General features: G+C 41.7%; 1 long non-coding RNA gene across 2 annotated transcripts in view; it reads left to right on the top strand.

Moving 5' to 3' along the window:
- LOC118009406 overlaps nucleotides 1-24,546 on the top strand; it is a 76,456-nt gene that overhangs the window by 28,686 nt on the left and 23,224 nt on the right. The window contains exon 3 of one of the 2 annotated variants that reach the window (XR_004678920.1): nucleotides 1,965-2,599. The exons of the other annotated variant lie outside the window; for it this stretch is intronic. This is a non-coding gene — a long non-coding RNA (uncharacterized LOC118009406). Of the gene's footprint in view, nucleotides 1-1,964; nucleotides 2,600-24,546 lie in introns of those variants that run through there. 2 annotated transcript variants of the gene reach the window in all.

Here is a 24,546-nt window from a genome sequence, read left to right as displayed (position 1 = left end):
AGGTTTTGGAGGGCAGAGACTGTGTCATATTCTTTTTGGTTAAGCTTTCAGGATGTTGTACAAAGTGGAGGTCTGATGAACACATGTTCCCTGGGCAGCTCAGCGGAGCCTCTGTGATTGGTGTAATATTTATGGAGAGTTCACAGTGAGATAGACATGGGAGAGCTCGGCCGCTCTGTTTGTACACACACCTCATTTCCAGTGAGATGTGTAATGAAACTCATTACATGAACTTGGTTTTAATTTTTTTTAAGATTTTATTTATATATTTGACAGAGGGAGAGAGAGCACAAGGAAGGGGTGTGGCAGGCGGAGGCAGAGGGAGAAGCAGGCTTCCCGCGGAGCAGGGAGCCCGATGCGGGGCTTGATCCCAGGAGCCTGGGATCATGACCTGAGCCGAAGGCAGACGCTTAACGACTGAGCCGCCCAGGCAACCCTGGAGGTTATTTTTTAAAGTAAAGAATTGGAAACTACCTAAATGTTCATTAGTTGGGTACTCATTAAATAAACTGGAGTATACACTTATCTTGTAATATATGCTACCAGCATGGGAAAATATGCATAATATGTAGGTTAGGGAAAAGGGCAAGTTGCAAAACAATACATATGGTATGATACAATTTATGTTGGGAAAAGCTTTTTATGTAAGTGCACATACATAAAAAACATAAACCGTGTATCTGCACACACATATATATACACACATGTATATTTACACATTCATATATGTAATGTATTTTTTTTTTGGAGGAGTATGTACATTAAATGTTAGCAGCAGTTACCTGTAAGAAAAGGAATTGGAGGGGAAGCACAAAGTGGGGGAAAGGGAAGGATAATGTTCAGTTCTTATTCTTTATCTTTCTGGGTTATTTGAATTTGTTATAGTAATTGCATGTTATGTTTGCAATTAATAGCAACTGCAGCAGCAGGGAATCCTTGAAAGAGGACAGTCCCTGGGCAGAAAGGTGTTGGAATGACAGAGGGCCTCAGAAACCTAGAGAGAGGAACGGTCAGTGTCCTCTGTTAGGATCTGTCCCCACAGCTGCGGAATGTGCACTGGTGACTTACCAAGCCCACAGTAATACAACCCTAGCAAGGAACCTGTGCATTCACTCACCTGCCTAATCACCATTGCCCCTGAATCAGTGTCAAATGGTTTTCTCTCCTGGTAGAAACCCCTTCAGGAGAGGATTCGAGCTTGGGACTTCCCCATGTCGAAGCCAACCCACCCTGACGGTATTTTATGTGTTCAATTCAATTCACACTTGAGCCTCCAGAAGGGACCCCCAATCAACACCCTTGTTTTTATAAGCATTCATAAACAATTTTGAAGGATGTCCTTAAGTTGCTCTTTTGTTCTGTTTTTTTTTTTTTTTTTAAAGATTTTATTTATTTATTTGAGACAGAGAGAATGAGAGACAGAGAGCATGAGAGGGAGGAGGGTCAGAGGGAGAAGCAGACTCCCCGCCGAGCAGGGAGCCCGATGCGGAACTGGATGCCGGGACTCCAGGATCATGACCTGAGCCGAAGGCAGTCGCTCAACCAACTGAGCCACCCAGGCGCCCATTTTGTTCCGTTTTTTATGTAAAGTTGTCTCCATTCATCTTTTCTCCTAATACATAGCTACGGACTCTCCCAGAGTTCCTGCTCGAAGCAAGATTTAGTTGGTTGTCTGTGCAAAGTTGGTATAGGAGACAGAGCCCTGAACCTTCTAGACAATTTCAAGGAGAGCTGTTTCCTTCTCTGTGCTTCAGTGTCCCCATCTGTTAAATGAGAGGGTTGTAGCACATGATGTCCAGCGTCTTTATAAGCACTAACATTGTATTCCGGTCTATGAACCTTTGCATTATCATATACCCTCTCCCCAGGGCTGTGTGGGGCATGGTGAGGCCCACAGACTGACAGCATAAATGCCTTGTTGAAATCTTCCCTCTTTTGACTGCTCCTCTGTCCTTCTTCCAAAGCAAGAAACTCACACCTCCGGGTGCTATGATCTGATATGGAACCTGACCAAGGTGCAAGCGCAGAAAGCAGCGAAAAGCTACATAAGGACAGACGCCCATTCTGTCACATTCTGTCACAATCAAAAACGAAGGCCCACTGTCCGGCACCACATCTGGCACCACGAAGGTGCTCAATACGAGTTCTTTGAACAAATACAATAGTGAATAAATGATGTCATCGGCTGAGAGAAAGGCCAATCTGATTAGAGAAGGGCTGCAACTTCCTGAAATGGACCTTGCAGGCAGCTCGAAGGTTCTCCAGGAGCCCACCACGTTCCGACAGCCTTGAATTCTCTTCTCTTCCCTCAGACGTCTAAGGGATTGACAGAGTTCCCTGGGGTGTAGCGAGTGAGACCGGCTGTCCCCTCCTACAGAATGTCCTACAAGAAGGGATTTTAACCCCTCCCCAAATAGAGCCCTTTATTTTTCATTGACAGTTGGGAAGTGAACTAGCACCACTGAACAGACACAAATGAAGGTTTTTCTGGGTCTGGTTGAGCAAATAGACGGGGCTCATTTAAGGCAGCACAATGCATTAAAAAATTAAAGCTCACACAATGCTCGAAAGTTATTTTGTTATCTTAAGTAAGTTAAACTAATTTGTCTATACTTTTGTTCTTTAATTGGTTTAATAAGTTCTTTCTTCAAAGACAACACAACGATAGATTTCAGCCAACTTTAATTATCGCAAATGCCTCAATTCAGTCATTCAAATTAATTCCTGGGAAAATTATTTATTAACTTTCACAGCCGACTCTTCCAGAGGCTGCTACCTTCTTATTTGTGGTGTTCATCTTCCTTGTCAACTCATATTTTACTGTAATCTCTCTGATTTTGACTTCTTTTCTTTTTCTGCTTATCCTTTGTTCCTGCTAGGTTTTCTACTTTTAATTCCTCATAACATCTCACTGCCAAATAGCACCAAGCTTCACTGCTCCTGGTATTTCTGAAATGTTGAGTTTCCCCCCAAATGTGTGTGCTCCCAGCAAATCAACGCACATGAAGGAGGATCCAAATGTGGTTTGGTCTCTTTTTAATGCCTCTTTGAGTCCTGGTCAAAGTGGGAGAGACAGTGTGGCCTAGGACCTAAAAAAAAAAAAGCTTGACTAATGGTCAGTAGACTAGGCCTGTGATTTAAGGGACATTGGTTCACCTTTGCAGGCCTCAGTTTCCCATTGCAAAAAGAGGCAATTGAAGAGGACTGGCGTCTGTGTTTTCAGCTTTGACTTTACACTGTGTTGTGAGAGGCAGCATTTGGACATAGTTGGTATGATTTATAAGCCATTTTAGGTCAACCAGAAAGGGAAAATGTAAATCTTGAGAAATACAACTAACAGGGTGCCCATGAGACTCAACGTAATCACCTCTCTTCCTGGAGAGATTAGGAAATTGTGGTTTAAACACAAAACGCCCTAAGTTGCAGTCCTGTACTCATTGATTTAAAAAAACAAAAACAAAACCAAAAAGAGCTAAGTCAGTATTTTCCTTAAAAGAGGGGAAAAAAAAAAAGAACTATAAACAGTATGTTTTGAGGTGAAAGAAAAGTAAACAAGCATGAAAAAATGTTTATTAAAATTTTAAAACTTTCAGTCACATGACTGTTCTGGAACACAAAAGCCTTCCCTGTTTTTGTTACTAAGTGGCCTGTGATTTAAAGCTCCTGACAACACCAGCCACTCACAATGACACTGTCCCCCCTTCCTCCCCGCACGGTCCCAGCAGACGCTCATTTGTATGTATGGTTTCAGCCTGTCTGCAGTGTCTGGCCAAAGGGACAGATACTAATGACATATGTTAATTACTATCCAACAACTTCCTTTCATTAGAGTGTTTATTAACATTCTCACTTCTGCCCATTGAACCAGTTGGCACGGGGGGTACAACACTGGCAGCCCTGAGTTCACGTGCTGTTTTCACTCCGGGCTCTCACGATAGAAGAGATCTTTCCTTTTGGGTAATGAAATCTTTTCTGTTTATATGTCAGCCGGAGAGCTTTCTCAGATGGCCGGAAGATGACACCAAAATGGTAACTGGGGAACAAATGTCTTGCTGTTGTGGCCCACCTTCAGGGTTGTTCTAGATGTATTTTGGTACCATACCAAGGTAGGTACCTGTCCATCCGCTTAGACATCTCTTCTGTATCATTAGTGGGCACCAAATAGCCCTTCTCCTAACTATATGCACCCAGAAGCTATGAAATAATTTGTGTATTAGTGAAACTATAAACTATCTTAGGAGGCACATCGATCCTAAAATTTAGGGGCACGGGCAGTGGGGAGCGGGGGCAGGGGGAGAGTAAGCTAGCCAGGGAAAGGTCTGAAAGGCCCAAACTGGATAACATGATGAACTATGAACAGACACATTTTCATATTTAACAATAACAGTACAATTAACCATAAAGAGCTCTTTAGATCTTTCCACGTCATTGATTGCACATGTCCCTTTAAGGTGCCCTGAGGAGGGAAATGGACAAGTCACCACCCGAATGACAAAGCAGGAATGACACGGTAAACAAGTGTTTTCCAGTGTTCTCACCCAGTGACATTCCCCAGCATCACTTGTCACAGAACATCAACCGTAGGAGAAAGAGTAGAATGCTAAAGAGGCCTTTCTTAGACAGTCGCTTTCTCAGGAAATCACAGTAGATTCCACTTGCAAGGGGATTGGAAGTTTTGTTCTCATCTGATCAGGCTGTCTTGCCACAAATATTAGAGTAATGGTTTTTGTTTTGTTTTGTTTTGTTTTGTTTGCTTTCCTATTAAAGCACAGCTTTCAAATACCATGAGAAGAGCGGTGATTTTGCCAAGGGAGTTTCGCAGTTGCAAAGGCCTTAGGGCCTTTGTAGCTTCTTTGTAAATTAAAGTTAAAACAAGCCTGGGCTTTGTATTACTAATCCTGCGAGGAGGCCACACTCCTTTCTCTTCTCGTTCTTGTGTCCCAGGCACCAGACCCAACCGGCTCCCAAGGTTATGTGATCTAAAGCCAAGGCCACGCTTAGTCACACTCTGCATGGGTCTGGTGTCAAGGTGCTCTGGGAAGGAAAGTCTCCCACATTGCGGGGGTGGGCAGATAGTGGAGTACCACCAACACTGGGGACGATGCTTTAGTGAAAGGTATTCATTTAATCCACAAATATTTGTTACCTACAAACAAAGCTGATATTTAGCTGTTATGCACCAGTATGATTGTATCTCCTAGTTTTTAAAACATCAAAATACTTCCATACTGATGGTTAAATGTCACTATCCTGAGCCTTCCCAGTATCCCTGTTTGCCCCAGACATATCAATCCCCTTGTACCTCCCGAATTCCCTAAGACCAAGCACCCTCTGAATTCCCAAGATCAAGTACCTACAAGATTTGCACTTAGCCCCACAGGGGCCTCTAGGACTCTGCTCCAGGACCAGAGCTCACGTTGTGTGGAAGGGGCATGACCACTGACATGGGTGTAAATAGCTAGACACTCACCATGGCCTCTAATATCCCAGCACTAAGCTGGGTATCAGTGATACACAGAAGAATAAAACATTGACCCCTGTCTTCCAGGATCTCCCGTCCTGGTGAAGACAACCACAAAAAAAGCTTTATGCTAAACCCCAGGAATTTTGAGATGATGCTATGTTGATGAAACTGCTTTGCAGACTTGGACACTAGACTATATCAACATGCTAGATGGATCAAGTTCTCAGGAACAGATTCACATCAGTCAAGCTCTCAAGAGATGGCCGTATAAACCAAAATCACAATTTATTAATGTGTGATGAGAAATGAGAACTTCTAAGCAGAGCGGACATTTGTGTCACCTTGACTAACACATTCTCTCCCAGGACGAAACAAAATAGGAAGACAAATGGTAATGAGAACACAGCTTGAGTACACAGCCTGAGCAGGGGATTTTAGAGGGATGGTTTTAATGTCAAAGGGTGTCACATTTTCTTAAGCTCATGTCTTCATTTCCTCTTGGGAGATGAACCTGCCAAACAGATAGGACTGGATGTTCCTGTCAGCTCACCCATGCCCTCTCCCCTTGGCGAGCTCTTCCCCTCTGACTCCCACTTTCTCTTTCCATGCAGACCTCCTCCCTTGGTTTAATCATTCTATCTTTAGATTTGTTAATACCTTCAGCTAGGCTCCAGCCAAACTCTGTTGGTTTCCTGTCCCTCACTTGGAAGCTTTCTCTCTTTCAGGTGCCCCACACAGATCCTGCTGTTTGGGTTAGATTGTTGTCCTTTAACTCTTTGCTTCTCAGATTTGGCTAAACTTCGGAGGCAATGAAGAAATCTTAAAAAATATTGGTATCTGGTTCCCACCCCCAGGAATTCTGATTTAACTGATGATACAGGGTGCAGTTTGGCCACTGGGCTTTTTTTTTTAGACCTCCCCAAAATATGCAACCAGAATCCGGGGCTCCAGAAGAGTTGAAATTCGAAGAAAAGAGCTTTGAATTTGAACCAAGTTTGAGAATCACTGATACCACTCTCAGAGTCGGAGGATGTCTTGACCTGCACCAGCTTTTACCACATGCCAGTGCTCTGGTCCCAGTGTGAACTACTGATTTATTTGGTCTGGAGTGGGAGCCAGGCATGGGCATTTTACAAAGCTCTCCAGATGATTCCGTTGTGCAGCCAGGGTTGAGATTCAATGGTCTAAATGTTAATTTCACTGAATTTTTGGTTTCAGTTCCTCCTTGGACTTGGCATTGCACAGAGGGGGGAAATAGAGAGATAATTTGTGGGAAAGGTCTGTAGAGGTGAGTTTTTCCAGAGGAACAGGAGGGGCCTGGGTGTGTAAGCCCAGTGGCGTCAGCAGGACAAATACGTGGGAAGATGGGGTAGAGGAACTCAAAGTAGGTTTCTTTATGTCTATACTAAGTGCATGCTATTTCCCTGCCATGGACATGGATTGGGATATATACTCTTTTTTTTTTTTTTAAGTTTTTTTTTTTTTTTTTTTTTATTTGAGAGAGATTGAGAATGAGAGAGAGCACATGAGAGCGGGGAGGGTCAGAGGGAGAAGCAGACTCCCCGCCGAGCAGGGAGCCTGATGCGGGACTCGACTCGATCCAGGGACTCCAGGATCATGACCTGAGCCGAAGGCAGTCGCTTAACCAACTGAGCCACCCAGGCGCCCTTGGGATATATACTCTTAAGGAGTACCTTCAAGTAACTTCAGTCGAAGTCAATAAAGTCAATGGGTGTACTTGAGGCAAGTTTGGTCTGCTGTATACTTTTCTATGGGAAACTGACTTCTTGTCTTCTTCGAGTACTCTTTTGGCTGCTCCTCTGTGCTTCCCACCTGAGTCCTTTACTTTCTGAAGATCGCCATCTTTTTTTTTTTTTTTTTAAGATTATTTATTTATTTATTTATTTGAGACAGAGAGAATGAAAGAGAGAGAGCACATGAGAGGGGGGAGGGTCAGAGGCAGAAGCAGGCTCCCTGCCGAGCAGGGAGCCCGATGCGGGACTTGATCCAGGGACTCCAGGATCATGACCTGAGCCGAAGGCTGTCGCTTAACCAACTGAGCCACCCAGGCGCCCCTGAAGATTGCCATCTTGAAAGAGGTGTAGCCACATTTTGGTCCACATTCTCTTTAACAGTAGCTTTGTTTAGCAGAGAAGCAAGAGACTGGGGACTCCCAGCCTGTCATCTTCTTAAATAAGCTAAGGATTTTCCATTTTCCTCACAATTCCCTAATTTCCTGTTGTCGTTTTTAACCTTTCCGAAGAACATTTGTATACAATTCATTTGGGCTTTCTGGGTGTTTGTAGCCTTGTCTGATTGCAGGGCATCTGGGAAAGCCATCAACTTCACTTTGTAAGCAACTTAAAAAAAAAAATGCATTCCGAGGAAAGGAAAAGGCCATGGGCAGGGCTGAGGCCTACTCCAGTGCCTCCACCCTTCCTTCTCCTGGGACTGCCAGTCATGGGCCTTGGAACTCACTGAGTTTGCATAGGGACAAGGGGACAGAGCAGGGCCACTGTGCCCATGACACAGCATGATTCTAAGGGAGTCTATGATCATGGTGCCTCCAGCCCCTTTCCCCCACTGCCCTGTTCAGCAGCCCCAGCAGAAGTCCTGTTCTTTGAATTTCACCTGCTCTGGGGCCCCAGATTCCGGGGCGCATTTGTGCTTCTGACCCACGCAAGCACCAGAAAAGTCCTTTGTTTTCTTTGGGCTTCATTTGTTCATCTAGAAATAGATAGGTGTTTTCCAGGTCTCAGCATTTTTCCAAAAGTCATTTTCTCTAGGCCTGTGGGAGCCGGCTATTTGCAGGACAGAAATAATTTGCATATAATCTCTCTGAGAGACTAAAGAGAACATTAATTTGAAGACTTGGATAGCCAGATCTGAGGCTGGCTCCTTCACTCTGGCCCCTCTGTTTTACCCATTTCAGATTAGGATCCCTTGAAGGTCTTCCCTAGCTTCTTCACAGGAGGATCCAGTATCTCTCAGCAGCAAGGAAAGCCCCTCCAAAAAGCGTCTCTCTCTGGCATTCAAAGAGGATCCACGCTCAGCTTTTTATAATCTTATAAATAAATATCCATAATTAAATGTGATCGTGGAAAACAGCCCTCTCTCTCACTGTAACAGATAAGTTACAAATCTGGATTGTCTTTGTCTTCAGAAACCCGCAGTGTAGACGCACATAGGTTTGTTTTCCAGCATTCGCATGGTCATGCATTATCACTGCCTCATTGGTTTCATCTTGAACTGGTCACTGTGGGACGCTTCTCCAAACTTCCAGACGCTGTAATGAATGGTAAGCCCAGATGAAAGAGAATCGGATCCTTAGGAGATTGATAGGTATCCGGTGTGGTATGGTGTGGTGTGGTGTGTGTGTGTGTGTGTGTGTGTGTGTGTATACCCCTGAGAGGTAGTTCGACTTCCTTGTTCAAAGACATTTATTTGCTCATTATTCAAAGTAACAAAAACTTCCAGGAGGCAAATGTGCTAAGAGCCCGTTGCTCTTATCTTGTTGCATGCCCTCTTTTCTAAAAAGAATCTCTTGTAATTGTTCGATGTTACCCTGGAAGACCCATAAAGATTTCGGTTAGAAATGTAGACTGTTCAAGCTAACAGACACCATAGAGATCATCCATCTGACGGCGGCACCAAGCTTCTACACATGAGGAAGCAGAGATGTCAAGTCACACAGCAGGTTTGTGGTAGGGAACACCCAGGTCCTCTTGACTATGTTCCCCCCGAGAACCTCAACCCCACACTGTCATTACAGACATAACCCTGTTTTCCTCATGCCTCCCCTACCTGAAGCTGAACTGCATTGTTAGTAATGAACCAAATTTCACTACTTCATTCCCATTCCAGCCCAGCCAGGATATCCTCAATTCTCTGTAACACGTCTCCCCAGTTTTCTGGAAGTCTTCATATACTCACGGACAAATTTATTCTGCTGGGTCCACCAGGACACTCTTTCCCACCAGACACCTGTGGGCACTGCTATCTCATGCCACAGCACTGGAAAGCGGTGATGTTCCCAAAATGTTAGAGTTGACCTGACCCTGGTCCCACCTCCTCTCAGAAAGGGTCTCCCTCACCTTATAGTTACATAGCAGCCTCAGGGAAGCTGCTCCCTCCGGGCTCTGGTCTTTTCTGTAAAGGACTCACACAGGAGTCTTGTGTGAGTTGTAAGTGACTAAGTGTGGATGTATGTGTCCACGAAACAAAATCGAGTGACAAACATTCTACTGAGAACTTTAATGACAAAGACTTACCACAGGGTCAAGATGCCCAAGTGAGGCTCCTGATCCCCTTAGAATGAGTCTCTTTGCAGAAGGCTCCTCGGTTGTTTGTGCAAATAAATGTCTTCTAGGCCTACCCTAGTGGTTTAGGATCTATGCCCATAGTTGAACTCCAGCTTAGATGCAAGGTGGATCCCTATTATACTAGTAGTTCTCTTCTTCGAAGTACGTAGTGTTAATTGAGTATTAAAGGATTCAGTTGGCTTGAAGGGCGGGGGTGTGATCTGACCTTTGCTATGAATGTGGTCCAAATAAGACCCCAAGTAAGACAGTAGCTTTCCCCCATTGGCTCTGCTGGTAGACAGCAATGGATCCCGGTTTTGTGAGGCCTGAAGCTTGTATAATTTTTGGCACCACCTTTAATAAAAAGAGTACAAAATGCTGAATACAAAGTCAGTGCAAAAATGAATCTTGGTTTACAATGAGTAAAGAAATCACAACAAATTTTAAAGTTTAAAAAGCTGACCAATAATAAAAACTATAAAACCTAAAAAAATATAATATCTTTTATTGTTCAACTGCCTGGTACACCTCTCTAATTTCTTTTTCACTACTCCTTCTTCTTCTTCTTCTTCTTTTTTTTTTTTTTTTTTTTTGCTGCATACTTATGGCTTCTTCTTCTTCTTGGCCAGGATTTTGTAGTACCGTTTTTTATAGTGATAATGCATAACTTAGTCTTTCCCCTAGCATGGCTGATGGTAAATTGTATTTTATTACTGATAGTTAGAAAAGTTTCTTTTGGCTTTATAACATGTTATTGGTCATCTTATGTAAACTTTTAGGATTGGGAGAACTTCTATCAAATTTCTTTCATATATGAGCTGTAAGATTTCAGGTTGGTTCAAGTTTGCACAGTAACTAATCTTCAACAGTCTTTGGATTGGTGACACTCATTAACTGGTGTCATGAGGGATCCATGCAAGTGAAGCGACCTGAAGCTTAAGCCTCCTTTACCTCCTACCCTGGCTTCTCTGGAAAATGAGCAGAGAAATGCCCACTACATCCACTTCTCCTCCCCACCCCCGACTGGCCACTATGCTGGGCCAGCTCTGCAACCATTGCTCACATAACACCAGAGTCTAGGATGTATGTGTCTACAGCAGCTGTGGCAGAGATGAAGAAACTGGTCTCGAGCTGACTGTTTTCTGATGCTTAAAGCACTTCAGCTAATAAGTGGATACATTTACGTTGGATCAAGTCACTAAGGAAATGTTAGGAATGAATTAAAGTTCTTGGGGTGTCACAGTGGGGCATCGTGCTCACTGTGTGTTTCTTCTTGAATCCAGCAGTTTTCAGATAGTGCTACACAGAGCTCTGCGTTTCCAGAGGTTCTTCAGGGGCTGCCTAGAGTAAGGATGGGGGAAGGTGGTAGAGTGCTCGGGGCAAGGGGTGGCTCGGTGGGCAGGGCCCTGGGTCCCCCCTGTCCACCAGATTCAATCAGATTCAACTGTCCTATATCCTGAAAGATTTCCATTAAATGGAAGTTTTTTGCTTAAAAGAAAAGTCTGGAATTTTTTTTCCAATCAGTTCATTTTCCTCAAGAACCAGCATTAGGCACCCAAGATGTGCACTCTGCCATTTGGAAATATTGTCCATTCATTTGCCAGTGATTACTAGTCAAAACACTTGCAATTAAATAATTTTTTTTCTGTTCTGTGTTTCACGACTACATGTTCATCTGATATGTAGGTCTGTTTGTTTCAGGGTTGGATTATTTTTGCTTTACTTTGCTTTCAAATTTTTTGCTGTTCAAAATGCAATTGTTTGAATAAAAATCATTTTGTTTCAATTACTTAACACAGATACTCTGGGAACATCAACAGTTTCTTGGTACAGCAGGGACACATCCACTGCTGGCATTTAATAAGGTTGTTGTGTTTTTGGTTTTTTTTTTACCTTTCCATTTTAACTCTCAGAGTTATTTCTGTATTCACTTGAGGTTTGCCCTAGTATTTTTCTCTGGATTTCTTTATCAAGCTCTACATTTTGCCAACTTTTCCATTTAGGTGTTTGCTTTTGTAAGGTGATTTGCAAATGAGAAATGATTAGTATTTTTCAGATGTTGTTTGTTACTTTTGTGCTGTATCTTCTTCTCTTTTTTATAAAGGTCACAGGACATGGATTACCTTTCCCTCTTTATTCTTCCTTATCTTTAAGAACTGGTCAAGAATTACATACCTGAGGCAATTAGTGAGTCAATTTATACTTGAACAAGTCGATACTTGAACAACTTGGTATTTCTGATTCCAAGTTTTCCTTCCTGGCTTTTTTTTATTTTTATTTTTTCCTCTTCCATGGGTTCCTTAGGAGCTGATTTGGGTTCCTTCTCATATTCCACATGTTCTGCCTGAGACATCCCACCCACAACCACTGCTCCAGAATCACAGCGGCAGGAACCATATCTGTTTACCTCTCACACTGTGTCTACTTTCCTGAGTTCAACACCCATATTTTGTTTCCAAGAAACACACTTCATTTTTCCAAAAGTTTTTATTATTGAAATCTAGTTGACATACAATGTTGTATTACTTTCAGGCACAGAACATAGTAACTGGACAATTCTATACGTTCCACATGCTCAACACGGTAAGGGTAGTCACCATATCTCACCCAGCAACGTTGTTATAACATTGTTGATTGTATTCCCTGGACTGTACTTTCCATTTCCATGACTTATATATTTTATAACTAGAAGTTTGTACCTCTTAATCCCCTTTATCTATTTCTTTCATTCCCCCATCTGCCTCCCCTCTGGCAACCACTAGTTTGTTCTCTGTATTTAAGGTCTGTTTTTGTTTTTTGTTTGTTCATTTGTTTTGTCTTTTAGATTCCACATGTAAGTGAAGTCATATGGTATTTGTCTTACTCTATCTGACTTATTTCTGTTAGCATAATATCCCCTAGGTCCATCCATGTGGTTACAAATGGCAAGACCTCTTTTTTTTTATGACTGAGTAATATCAAGGCTCATATTTTTAACGGCTAATGAGTTATCTCCAGGAAGTCCCCCAAGGCCTCAATATTAAGCTACCCCTTGCAATAAAGAATTAAGTTGCCTCCACATAATGAGATAAACCATTATGTTTGCTCTATAATGTTACTATCTTTTGAGTCAAGTATAATGCCAATTCAATAATATTCCCTTCTCAGGGTCAGCCAAATACAAATGCTAAGAGCAAGTTTAAAAGAAAATAGCTATTATTAGAAGGAATCTGCTATATTTTAATTGAAGTAGTGAAACCAAGCTATGGCTCATTGCAATAAAGGTTTACCAGCCTTCTGGTGGTCTAACAGCCAATCCTCTGGTAGGGAACCAGGCACATGCCCAAGCTGTGTCAGGAACCATATTTATAAGACTTTAAAACATGGAATATAGTTCCCCTATTGGAAATCCCATTTTTGAAAAAAAAAAAAAGTGAAAACCTGTCCCTTTTAATTGGAATTCGGAACAAAATATCTCTTCCTTTCATATATCTGAAAGTCTAGATCATATCCCTTTCTTTACAGCCATTTACTCATCCCACAGATATTTGCTGCATGCTTTCTTGGAGCAGGCCCATTCTAGATGCTGGGAGACCTTGGAGACCAAGACAGGGAGTGGAGCTTTTTACCTTCAAGAAGCTAGTAAACAGGTACACAAGCACATAAGCAACATGACTTTGGAGGTGGTAAGCAAGGTTGGGAGATGAAGCAGAACAAGGGGAAGGAGTGTGATGGGGGGGCTAAGGGTGCTGTTTCAGGTAGAGGGGGAAGGAAGGAAGCATTCTCTGAGAAAGCAACCTTTGAACAGAAGCTTGAGTGAGGTGAGAAGGAGCTCTGCACAGATCTGGGGGAAAAGCATTCTAGGTGAGGGAATAACAAGTACACAGGTCCAGAGATGGGGATGAGCTTGATGTATTAAGGAGGAGTTATTAACTTGGTGTCCATGAATAGAATCAGAGGCCCTGAAGTTGAATGGGAAAAAAACTGCATCTCTCTTTTCACTAACTTCTAACTGAAATTTAGCCTTTCTTCCACTACTAAATATGGGCAAACAAACTGCAGTGTTTTAGCCGCATCTGTGACTCCATCACCCAAAGAAATCACAGACACTTTCATATCACATTATAGTTGTTGCAGATATCTCAAAATGTCATTTGTGCTCATCACAACTTCAAAATTATGATTGTTGTTAGAGCAGCTAGATCCTGTTATTCATGTTGACGAAGAAGCACATCTATTATTTTATCACAAATTTGATTTTTTAATATTCTGGTAATCACACTTCAGGGCAGTTGTATCCTTTGTAATCTCATGTATTTCACTTTATGAATTTAAAAACTTGCTTCTGAGAGGCGATCCATGGGCCTTCTCAGATTGCCGAAGGGATCCACAGCACAGAAATGTTGAGAACTCACATGTTCGAGGAGAGCCAGGAGGCAAGAGTAAAGTAGCAATTTAGTAGCCGAGTTTGACAGGGTAGGCAGGAGCCAGATCATCCTGGCTGGAGAGGCCCCAGTCAAGAGTTGAGTGTTTATGTTAAGGGCAATGGGAAGTTAGTAGAGGCTTTTGACTGAAGGTTTTTTTGCTTTGTTTTGTTTTGTTTTGTTTTGTTTTAAGTAAGCTCTAAGTCCAAAATGGGGCTTGAACCCACCACCCCAAGATCAAGGACCACATGCTCTACTGACTGAGCCAGCCAGGCATCTGTAGAGGCTTTTGAGTAGGGAGGCAACATGATCTGATTTAAGCATGAGGTCCCTCTGGCTGCTGTATGGGGAAAAGATTGTTAAGGTTCAGAGTGGTATCCCGGAGACCGTGAAAAGACCAGCTGGAAGGCCAGTTGGAAGATGATGGTAGAGGTGGTCGAAGAGGTCACGATCAGTGATGTATTTTGAAGGTAGAATGGACAACTTGATGACAGACTGGATGTGCATGTGTGAGGAGAAAAAAGAAGAAAGACTTTCAGGTCTATGGCAAGTGGGTGAATAGCAGTGCTGCTTGTCAATATAGCGAGGGCAGGGGAGGAGTAGGTCTGGGAGTACGGGGTGAGGTGGCTATGGAACCAAGAGTTCTCTTTTAAACAGGTTACACTTGAAATGCCTACCCGCCATCCACGTGAAGCTAACTGGGTAGGAGTTGGGTGTGACTGTGGAGCCTGGAAAGGGGATAAGGGTTGGAGAATGAAATTTTGGGTCCTGGCTATACAGTTGATATGTGAAGTCATGGGACAGAATGAGATCACCAAGGGAGAGAACACATCCAACATTAAGAGGTCTGGAACAGAAGGAAGGAGCTGGTAAGGCTGAATGAAGAGCACAGCATCGGAGACAGGAAGGTGGTAGGGATGTTTAAAGAAATACTGGGGAAGAAAGAAGTCATTTGAATCATAAAACACACCTTAGTGCAGATGCCACACAATACTTTAAAAACTGAATTTTGTGACACAAACAATACCGGGGAAGCAGAGTATGAACTCCACTTGCAACTGTGTTCTAGCCCTGGCCAGGTCCTAGATTTAAGCCTTGATACTTTGATGTGTAGGCCTTGGTTGGCCTGTAAGCATGTTATGTTCTTGGGCATACTGTTTGACCACTTAGCTCTTTTTTTCCTTTTTTCTGTCTATAAATTGAGATCCCTCCATAGTACCGACCTGTTTCACAGGAAGATTGTGAAAAATCTCACATCCCACATCAGAAAATGGATCACAATTTGCTTTGCAATATCAAGGTGTTAGACATCAGGGTGGGACTTCACCCGATTACGTGTTCAGTACGGCTCTTATTTGGGTCCTGAGTTCACTGGTCCGCATCTTTACTATATGACTCTACTAGGCCCTGTTCTAGACAAAAGTGTGGAAGAAAAATTCACCTTTAGCTGTTTCATGTCTTTTTTTTTAGGTACTTCTAGCCTTACTTTGTCAAGCCCCAAAGGATCTCCTGAGTCTGACTTCTTCAAGGGTTTCACATGATGACCACCTTTCCCAAATCTCTTTCCCCAGTGTGTAGTAAGCCTGCCCATTCCCTCAGGGCTGTGCCTAGAGATTCATGCTACCAACTCCCTGGCCCTACATCTACTTCACCAATAGGCACAGAGCCTGTGGGGGTTGTGGGAACAATCCAGTCCTTAATAGGTACCAGTGGGGATTCCTGCTTCATCCCCTACTCTTCCCATTATCTGTAATGCAGTGTGTCCCTGTGCTGTCCCTTCCCTGTTGTGTGGCTGATACACATCTCGGTCTCTTGCAGCTGTGCCCAACTTTCCCAAGTCACAGGATGCAGATACAGGAAGAACTTCAGGCTAGGGGGTAAAAGGCATGGGTTCTGATTCTATGCCACTACAAGCCTTGAGTGGGTCACTTAAATGCCGAGTCTCACCTTACACTTTTGAAAAACACATGGTCTAGATGAGCTACAGAGTCGCTCTCATTCAACCATACCACAGCCTGATACGGCAGACCAAACCCTGGTAAAATGTTAGCGGGCACTGACGGGGCTAATATGTTTCCTCTTTCTGGTCACACATTTGAACTTTACCTTGGGTGCCCTGAGGAATTTTGTCCTCCCCTATTCCCAAAGGTTTATTTCAATACCGATAGCATGTAAGTACTGGGGCAGGCCCACAAGAGTAAATGTATTTCAGATAATTGAGTCTTTTAGTAGACCTCAAACTACCTTCTCCGCTTATGTCTATGGACAGTCCTGACTATGAGGACCAGTTATTTAAATGAAAGGGATATGGGCGTGGGTCGGGGGAGAACCATATGATAAAAAACGTTAGGTTTCAGGCCTATAGAGTACATCTCATTCCAGAGATGGATTGATGGAAAAACAGAAGACTGCAGATAAATGCTTGTGAGCCCCCTCCCCCGCTGGCCTGGGAATGGCCTGACAAGGGTCCTTCCCCATTGACAAGAGTGGAGAGTCAAGATAATAGGAAAGTCATCACCAGACCACGTAGTCTGGCTCCCAGAGGGCAGAAAGAATGCTTGGGTCTCTGTTCAATCCAGAGGGATATCCTAGCTCTCCAGAGTCTGCCTGTCTTGGTGTTGTGACGGTAAGGGTGAAACCTGTTAAAAGCAAGAATTTACAAACGCTGCCATTCTCTCTGCATCTCCGGAATCATCCAGGCACCACTTATGCCCACGTTGACTCCTCTGATCTTTTTAAGGCTGGATCCTGGGGCCATTCCCAAATGTGCCAAAGGTCTAGAGAGAAGCCCCACTGAGGAGAATGGGAAGGAAAATGCCACCCACCCCCTCTCCTCCAGACCTGGAAAAGGACTAGCGAGTGGGACTGTAGAATACTGAAGAGTCTCCCTGGGGAGAAAAAGGACATCCACTATCAGGCTGGCTCTGGCCTTTGTGGGGAGAGTCCAAGATCAGACAAAGGGGGCCTGAGAAATAAGATCTATCACTTACATATTCAGTTCTCCAAAATGTCTACAATTTAATTAAGCAACAGAGTTGATCTTCTAGCTCTTGAGGAGCTCTTTTTAATTAAACTTTGCATTTCTTCTCTCTGCTCTGCAGAGACATTCCAGGGTAGCATTTGGCTTTGAATGAGCAGTGATTTTGGCCACCCACGATGGTTTGGAAAAGCCCCACTGCTGAGTTACCAAAATTCCTCAATGTGAATATCATCAACTTTTCATTTTCACCGATATCCAGAAACTTTCACTAATATTAATGAAACATGTGTGCTATTTTCTTCCTTTTGTGGCTGTCTGCAAAATATCTCTGTGTTGAACTCAGATGTTGACTAAGTTTCAGGCCAGATTTCAGTTCTTCCATCTGTAAAATGGTGTCACAACTCTGACTCTTCATACAAAGTGATTTTACACTTTGGGCAAGGAATAAAAAGCTCGTGACAGTGTGTGTGGCATGCCATCTAAAACATAACATCATGAGAAGCCTCAATACCAATCACCCATTACAGTGAGGAAGATGTCACTGTGGAAATTGCTTGAATCTAAAGTAACAGCTTCGATATTCAGAGTGGAGAGAATCCATTTAGGGTAAAAAGGACATTAAATGATGATGTAAACATTATTCTCATAAGCTATTCAAGTTCAACCTGAGACAGCGCTTTGCACACATTGAAGAAAGCTGATTAATAGGTAGGACTGAGCAAACTGATGGACAGGCAAGCAAGAGAGGGGTGGGATGACAAAAGATGGGTGAATGAAGGTGAACAACGTGGTCGTTGCCTTTCTATGACACTGATTGTAATAATTTGAAACCATGAGGCCATTTTCTGCTCTGTAGAAACATATTTCATAAAATTCTATGTTTCCGCCCAATTCTCTACCACAGATAGACATAATCCAAGTGTCTCCATCTAAATTCTTGGAAAAAATGAGTCAGAGCGGCATAAATTTCAGATTGGAAATAAAATACACACAAGTAAGGCAGATTTCTAAAATCCAAGATCAACCTTGATGGACCTGTGTTCAAAATATTACTATAACCTTCCCAGCAAGTTTTATTACACGATGTTATTTTAGAACATGGCAAAACAACTCCTAAAACTGATCATTGGAATTTTTCTTAACAATTTGCAATATGGAAAGCCTGGTAAAACTCTTTGTTGCTCTATCATAACCATTAATATGTTGTGCCTTGGGATAGCTAATTTATTTTACAGCCAATGCTAATTAAGCCAGAATTAATTGCATTATAATGCATATATAAGAAACAGGAAATGTTAAGTTGAAAAGGAACCAAGAAGTTTTTCAAAGTTTGACTCTCTTCTTTTTGAATACAACCAATGATACATTCCTCTTTTTTCTTCTCTGTATGAAAGCAGCGTAATTCTGGTTGCTCTGTTTTGCTATCTTTGAGGGTTTGTTTCTAAAACTAGTCATAAGCAATTTGAAAATGTTTCTTTTTTTATTCCTAAGGGAAAGCAGTGGTCTCTGTAAAGCATGCTCTGCTTCAAAACTGATGAATGTTAAGATTATCTACATCATTAATGAACATAAGTGGCTTGAAATATTATACAGGGCAATCTGTTTTTCTTAAGGGCAGGACCAGGAACATAGCAACGGGGAAAATAAATCCATTCATAATAACAAATGAACAAGCATGGAAGAAAAGTGCTGAGATCTCTTCCTAGCACAAAACAAGAAGCTAAACTATTGAAGGAAAAGAACTATTGGTAGTTCTAGAACCCAAAATGTAAATGGGATCCCGAGCCTCACTTTCACTGTGATTTTCCAAACCTTTGGAAACCTGACTTTCTAAGTTGGGCATGCTGACTGCACAAATACAATGGACTTTACTAAGTAGTTACAATTGATGTTATGATTACTCATCAACATCTTTAGCTAGTGGAGGTTTTGGTAGCATTGTTTTATATAGGTCAAAGGCCATTAAAAATAAACTCCAAGATCTCATAACAAAACACATGTGAAGATCTTTCTGAATGTTTAATATGCATAGCCAATTAAAGAAGGTATCATTTCATGTCAATATAGGCAAAACATATGACAAGGGGCTTGGGATTGGAATTTGGATGGAAATTTCAGTGATAATTACTCTAAATGAAAATAACTAGTACATGTATCATTTGCCATTGAATTTGAAGAAGGAGAAAGAGGAGAAAAGAAATTTGTATTAGTTAGGATTCGATTTTCAGATAACAGGAATCCAAGTCCAACTAAATAAAGGACATTTATTGGCTCATGTCAAACTTCAAGTCCAGATAGGGAGCTGGACCCAGAGATCTGAGTATCATTTAGTATCTCTCTCTTTCATTCTCCTTCTCTATTGGCCTCATCTTTTCCACTATCAATGTTCTTTCCTCAAGACATAGGAAAGATGATGGTATATTTTTCTCTAGAGAAAAAGAACATGTGGGGCGTCTGGGTGGCTCAGTCATTAAGTGTCTGCCTTCAACTCAGGTCATGATCCCAGGGTCCTGGGATCGAGCCCCTCATTGGGCTCCCTGCTCAGCGGGAAGCCTGCTTCTCCCTCTCTTACTCCCTCTGCTTGTGTTCTCTCTCTCTCTCGCTGTGTCTCTCTCTGTCAAATAAATAAAATCTTTAAAAAAAAAAAAAAGAACATGTATATGTATATCTTTATCTACACTTGTCAGGATGGCTAAAATTAATGACACAAGAAAGAACAGGTGTTGAAGAGGATGTTGAGAAAAGGGAACCCTCTTGTACTGGTGCAGCCACTCTGGAGAACAGTATGGAGCCTCCCCCAAAAGTTAAAAGTGTAACTACCCTACGACCTTGCAATTGCACTACAGGTATTTATCCAAAGAATACAAAAATACAGATTTGAAGGGGTACATGCATCCCGATGCGCATAGCAGCATTATCGACAATAACCAAACTATGGAAAGAGCCCAAATGTCCATCCGCCGAAGAATGGATAAAGAAGATATAGGGTGCCTGGATGGCTCAGTTGGTTAAGTGTCCAACTCTTGGTTTATGGCTCATGATCTCAGAGTCCTGAGATCGAGCCTCATGCCAGGCTCTGCACTCAGAACTGAGTCTGCTTGAGATTCTCTCTCCTTCTCCCTCTGCCCCTCCCACTAGTGCACACTCTCTATCTCTCTAAAATAAATAAATAAATAAATAAATAAATAAATAAATAAATAAATAAATCTTTCAGAAAAAAGAAAATATGGTGTATATATACAATGGAATATTACTCAAGCATCACAAAGAATGAAATCTTGCCGTTTGCAACAACATGGGTGGAACTAGAGTGTATTATGCTAAGTGAAATAAGTCAGTCAGAGAAAGACAAATGCAATATGACCTCACTCATATGTGGAATTTAAGAAAGAAAACAGATGGGGCGCCTGGGTGGCTCAGTTGGTTAAGCGACTGCCTTCGGCTCAGGTCATGATCCTGGAGTCCTGGGATGGAGTCCCGCATCAGGCTCCCTGCTCAGCAGGGAGTCTGCTTCTCCCTCTGACTCCCCCCCCTCTCATGCTCTCTCTATCTCATTCTCTCTCTCAAATAAATAAATAAAAAAAATAAAAATAAAATAAAAAAATAAAAAGAAAGAAAACAGATGAACATATGGGAAGAGGGAAATGAAAAAAGGAGAGAGGGAAACAAGCCATAAAAGACTCTTAACAATAGAGAACATTCTGAGGGTTGATGGAGGGAGGTGGGTGAGGGATACACTTGATGGGTGATGGGTATTAAGGAGGGCACTTGTTATGATGAGCACTGGGTGTTGTATGTAAGTGATGAACCACTGAATTCTACTCCAGAAACCAATATTGCGCTGTATGTTCATTAAGTAAAATTTAAATTAAAAAAAAAAGGAATTTTTTTTTTAATTTTAAGGAATTGACTCATACAATTGTAAATGCTGATATGTTCAAACTGCATAGTGGGTCAGGAGGATAGATTACCAGGAAAGAGCCAATGTTACAGTTCAAGTCCAGAGGCCATCAGGCTGCAGAATTTCCTCTTTCTTGGGGTACATCAGTCTTTTTACTATTCAGGCCTTCAACTAATTAGATGAGTCCCACCCACATCATGGAGGTCAATTTGCTTTACTGAAGTCCACCTATTTAATGTTAATATCATCTAAATCTTCCTCACAGAAACTTCCAGAACATTTGACCAAAAATCTGGTCATCATGGTTCAATCAAGTTGGCACATAAAATTAACAATTACAGATGACTTCCAACAATCCTAGGCTTCAGCATTCCGAATTAACAACTCAAACAAAGAAAGTAAGCTTTTTTCTCCTCGTATCCATATACCAAACCCAAAGAAAGACCTTGATTAGACATGCTTTTATCCCATGACCATCCCAGAAATGCCACTACTATGGTTGACAGACCCATCAGAACCTCATGAAATGGCAAAGAGGCATTGGAAGCCCTTTGTAACTGTTCTGCCATATTGTTCACTGAGCTTATGACTACCTGGGACATATGAAGCCATCTTGTAGATGGGTTAGTACTGTGTAAATTCCCATCCTGTGCAGTGTGGGATAAGAGATAGGTGGTAAGGTAGACCTAGAAGAGCCCATCTTTAAGTATGGGGGAAGGAAGTGTGTTTCGACTAGATAATCTGTGACCCATTCATTGATCACCACCTCAATTCTTTCCAGTAGGAACACATTGGACGACAATAAATGCCCTGCCCAAATTAGATAAAATTGTTTGGAATCTTCTTTAGGTAATGGCAGGGCTCCCCAGGTTTCAGCACGTGGATATAAGTTGGGATGTGGTATAATTATTTGTTCTTACTCCTATTCCACTAGCCATATATATATTTGGAGAGTTGTTTAAATTTAGTTATTGATCTCTATTTAATAGTGATATAAATATTGCTAGTTTTACTTCTAGTTATTTGTATTTGATCTCTAAAATAAGTTTATGCCTAAGTCAACAGTGTCAGAAAATATACACCTACAGACACCCACGGGGAAAATTTTCCCTCTTGATTTCAGATATACTTATGCATTTGTTGCACAACTGATTTATTTCTGCCTTTCCAAGTTGTTGTTTCCCCCCTTCCTATTGTGACCCATCCCTTTCATTCATTGATTCAATAGCTACAATGTTCCAGGCTCTGTGAAAGAGGCTAAGGGTATGTGGATGAACAAGGCAGGCGTGGTTCATAGGTATCCTATGGAGAAAACTGGATTGAAACAAGTCATTCTCGGTGTGACACTGGGACCTCAGAGCATGCATTTGTGTACTAACCTCACTCAGGCTCTCTCGGACTCTCACACCCTTATCTTCCTTTGCTCTACTTCTCTCACCCAGTGTGCTTTTCTTTTATCTTGCAATGTTTTATTTATATTTGAAAACTACCTAAATTCTTTTGGGAAAGAGGCAGAATATAAACGAATTAGCAGTTCTTATTTTGCAGTGTGAGTTCAGCTATTTTAGCCAATGCATTTTGTTATCTTAGTAAGATGCCCCATTAAAGAACCCTCTCAAAGCACATTACAGGTGGAATATATATACACTAGGTGGAATGTGCAGGACCCTTCAGTCTAGATTCTAGTCCCCAGTGTGGGCAGAATCAGATAAACAGCCTTCTTATGGAGATGTTTCTCAAATTTAAATAATGAGAACTTCTCTATTAAAAGAAAAGAATTGGGATGCCTGGCTGGCTCAGTTGGTTAAGCATCTGCCTTCGGCCCAGGTCATGATCCTAGGGTCCTGGGATCGAGCCCCGAGTCGGGCTCCCTGCTCCGTGGGAAACCTGATTCTCCCTCTCCCACTCCCCCTGCTTGTGTTCCCTCTCTCGTTGTGTCTCTCTCTGTCAAATAAATAAATAAAATTTTAAAAAATCTTAAAAAATAAATAAATGAAAAAGAAAAGAAAAGAATTATCATAAACCTCCATTATTGACTTATTTTTATTATGTTACTTAAATATATAAAGTCATAAAATAAGATATAAGCTCCTTATGTATATAGCTATTATACAACTATAAAGCCAAAACAAATTTGCTTATTAAATACAAGCAAGGCTGTGAAACTAGAATAAGCAAATCAACAATTTCAGTGTGATAAAGAATGCTGTGTGCTAGAATTAAATTTCAAGCACAGCCTCATAACCGATTTTATATATTTTTTGGTTTCCTTTTTGTGACTTCTATAGTACTGATGTGACTTCAATAATATTTCTACTTATACATATTCACCTATGTATACTTTTCAAGACAATATTAACATTTTCAAGACATTGTTCTTTTAGTTCAATAAAATCTTATACATAAGCAAAACTGTCAGTGAGAAATCCAGGAATTTAAATCCAAATTTAAAAGTAGGTCTCTAAAACTGTCTTGTTCTCTTGAAGATAAAGTTAACATCACAATGTAATTGGAATATACATTAAATGAATAGCAAATTCAATTACTGCTTGAATAAGGAACAGAAAAATGCTTCACCGTATATTTGCTATTATGCTTGCTGCTAATGAATTTTTGCAAGTTGGTACATAGAATGATGGGATCTGCTTACAAGAGGAACACATCCTGATTGCAGTAGAGCAGATTCTTTTGAATGTAAAACTTTGACCATGGGATTAGTGAATCAACTCTCTCAGCACTTTCCTCTTTTCAAACTCCTGCAAAACTTTTGTCTGCATCACATCCTCATTGGAAGTACAAGTATTGCATGGATATACTCAGAGTTCGATGTGATTCTGATCATCCTAATTATTTTTTAAGATTATCATTGAAATTAAAATGTAATATTAAAAAAGAATGATTCCAGACCCTAAGAAAACATATGCAACCCATAGCTTAAGAAATGTTGCCTTGTAGAATGCTTTTATTTTTTTTAATTTAATTTTATTTTTTTTAGATTTTATTTATTTATTTTGAGAGAGAGAATGAGAGACAGAGAGTATGAGAGGGAGGAGGGTCAGAGGGAGAAGCAGATTCCCTGCTGAGCAGGGAACCCGATGCGGGACTCGATCCCGGGACTCCAGGATCATGACCTGAGCCGAAGGCAGTTGCTTAACCAACTGAGCCACCCAGGCGCCCCTAGAATGCTTTTATATCAGGTTGACTCCTATGAGATAGAATAACAGCCTCACAGAGTTGAGACAAAGAGGTCATCCCCAAGGCCAGGCTTCTTTCTCTTCTTTTCCTCTTCACCATGTGTCACCGTTTGCCCCCATCTGTGAAGGGACTGATCCATGGTCCATCAGCTCCTGCCCTAGATGCCAAGGGGTCATTGTCTACCTTTACCAGATGGTCTGACAAAAAGAGGACTGAGGAGCTCTCCAACCATGCTTTTCACACTTTAATGTGCACATACATCCCTGTAGAAATGCAATTTCAGGCCCCACTTTCTTTCTTTC

The sequence above is a fragment of the Mirounga leonina genome, unplaced genomic scaffold (assembly GCF_011800145.1).
Source record: "Mirounga leonina isolate KUSES-001 unplaced genomic scaffold, KU_Mleo_1.0 Mir_127, whole genome shotgun sequence".
NCBI classification, from domain to species: domain Eukaryota; kingdom Metazoa; phylum Chordata; class Mammalia; order Carnivora; family Phocidae; genus Mirounga; species Mirounga leonina.
The sequence above is the reverse complement of the archived record's forward strand: the minus strand, read 5'-3'. Positions and strand labels throughout refer to the sequence as shown.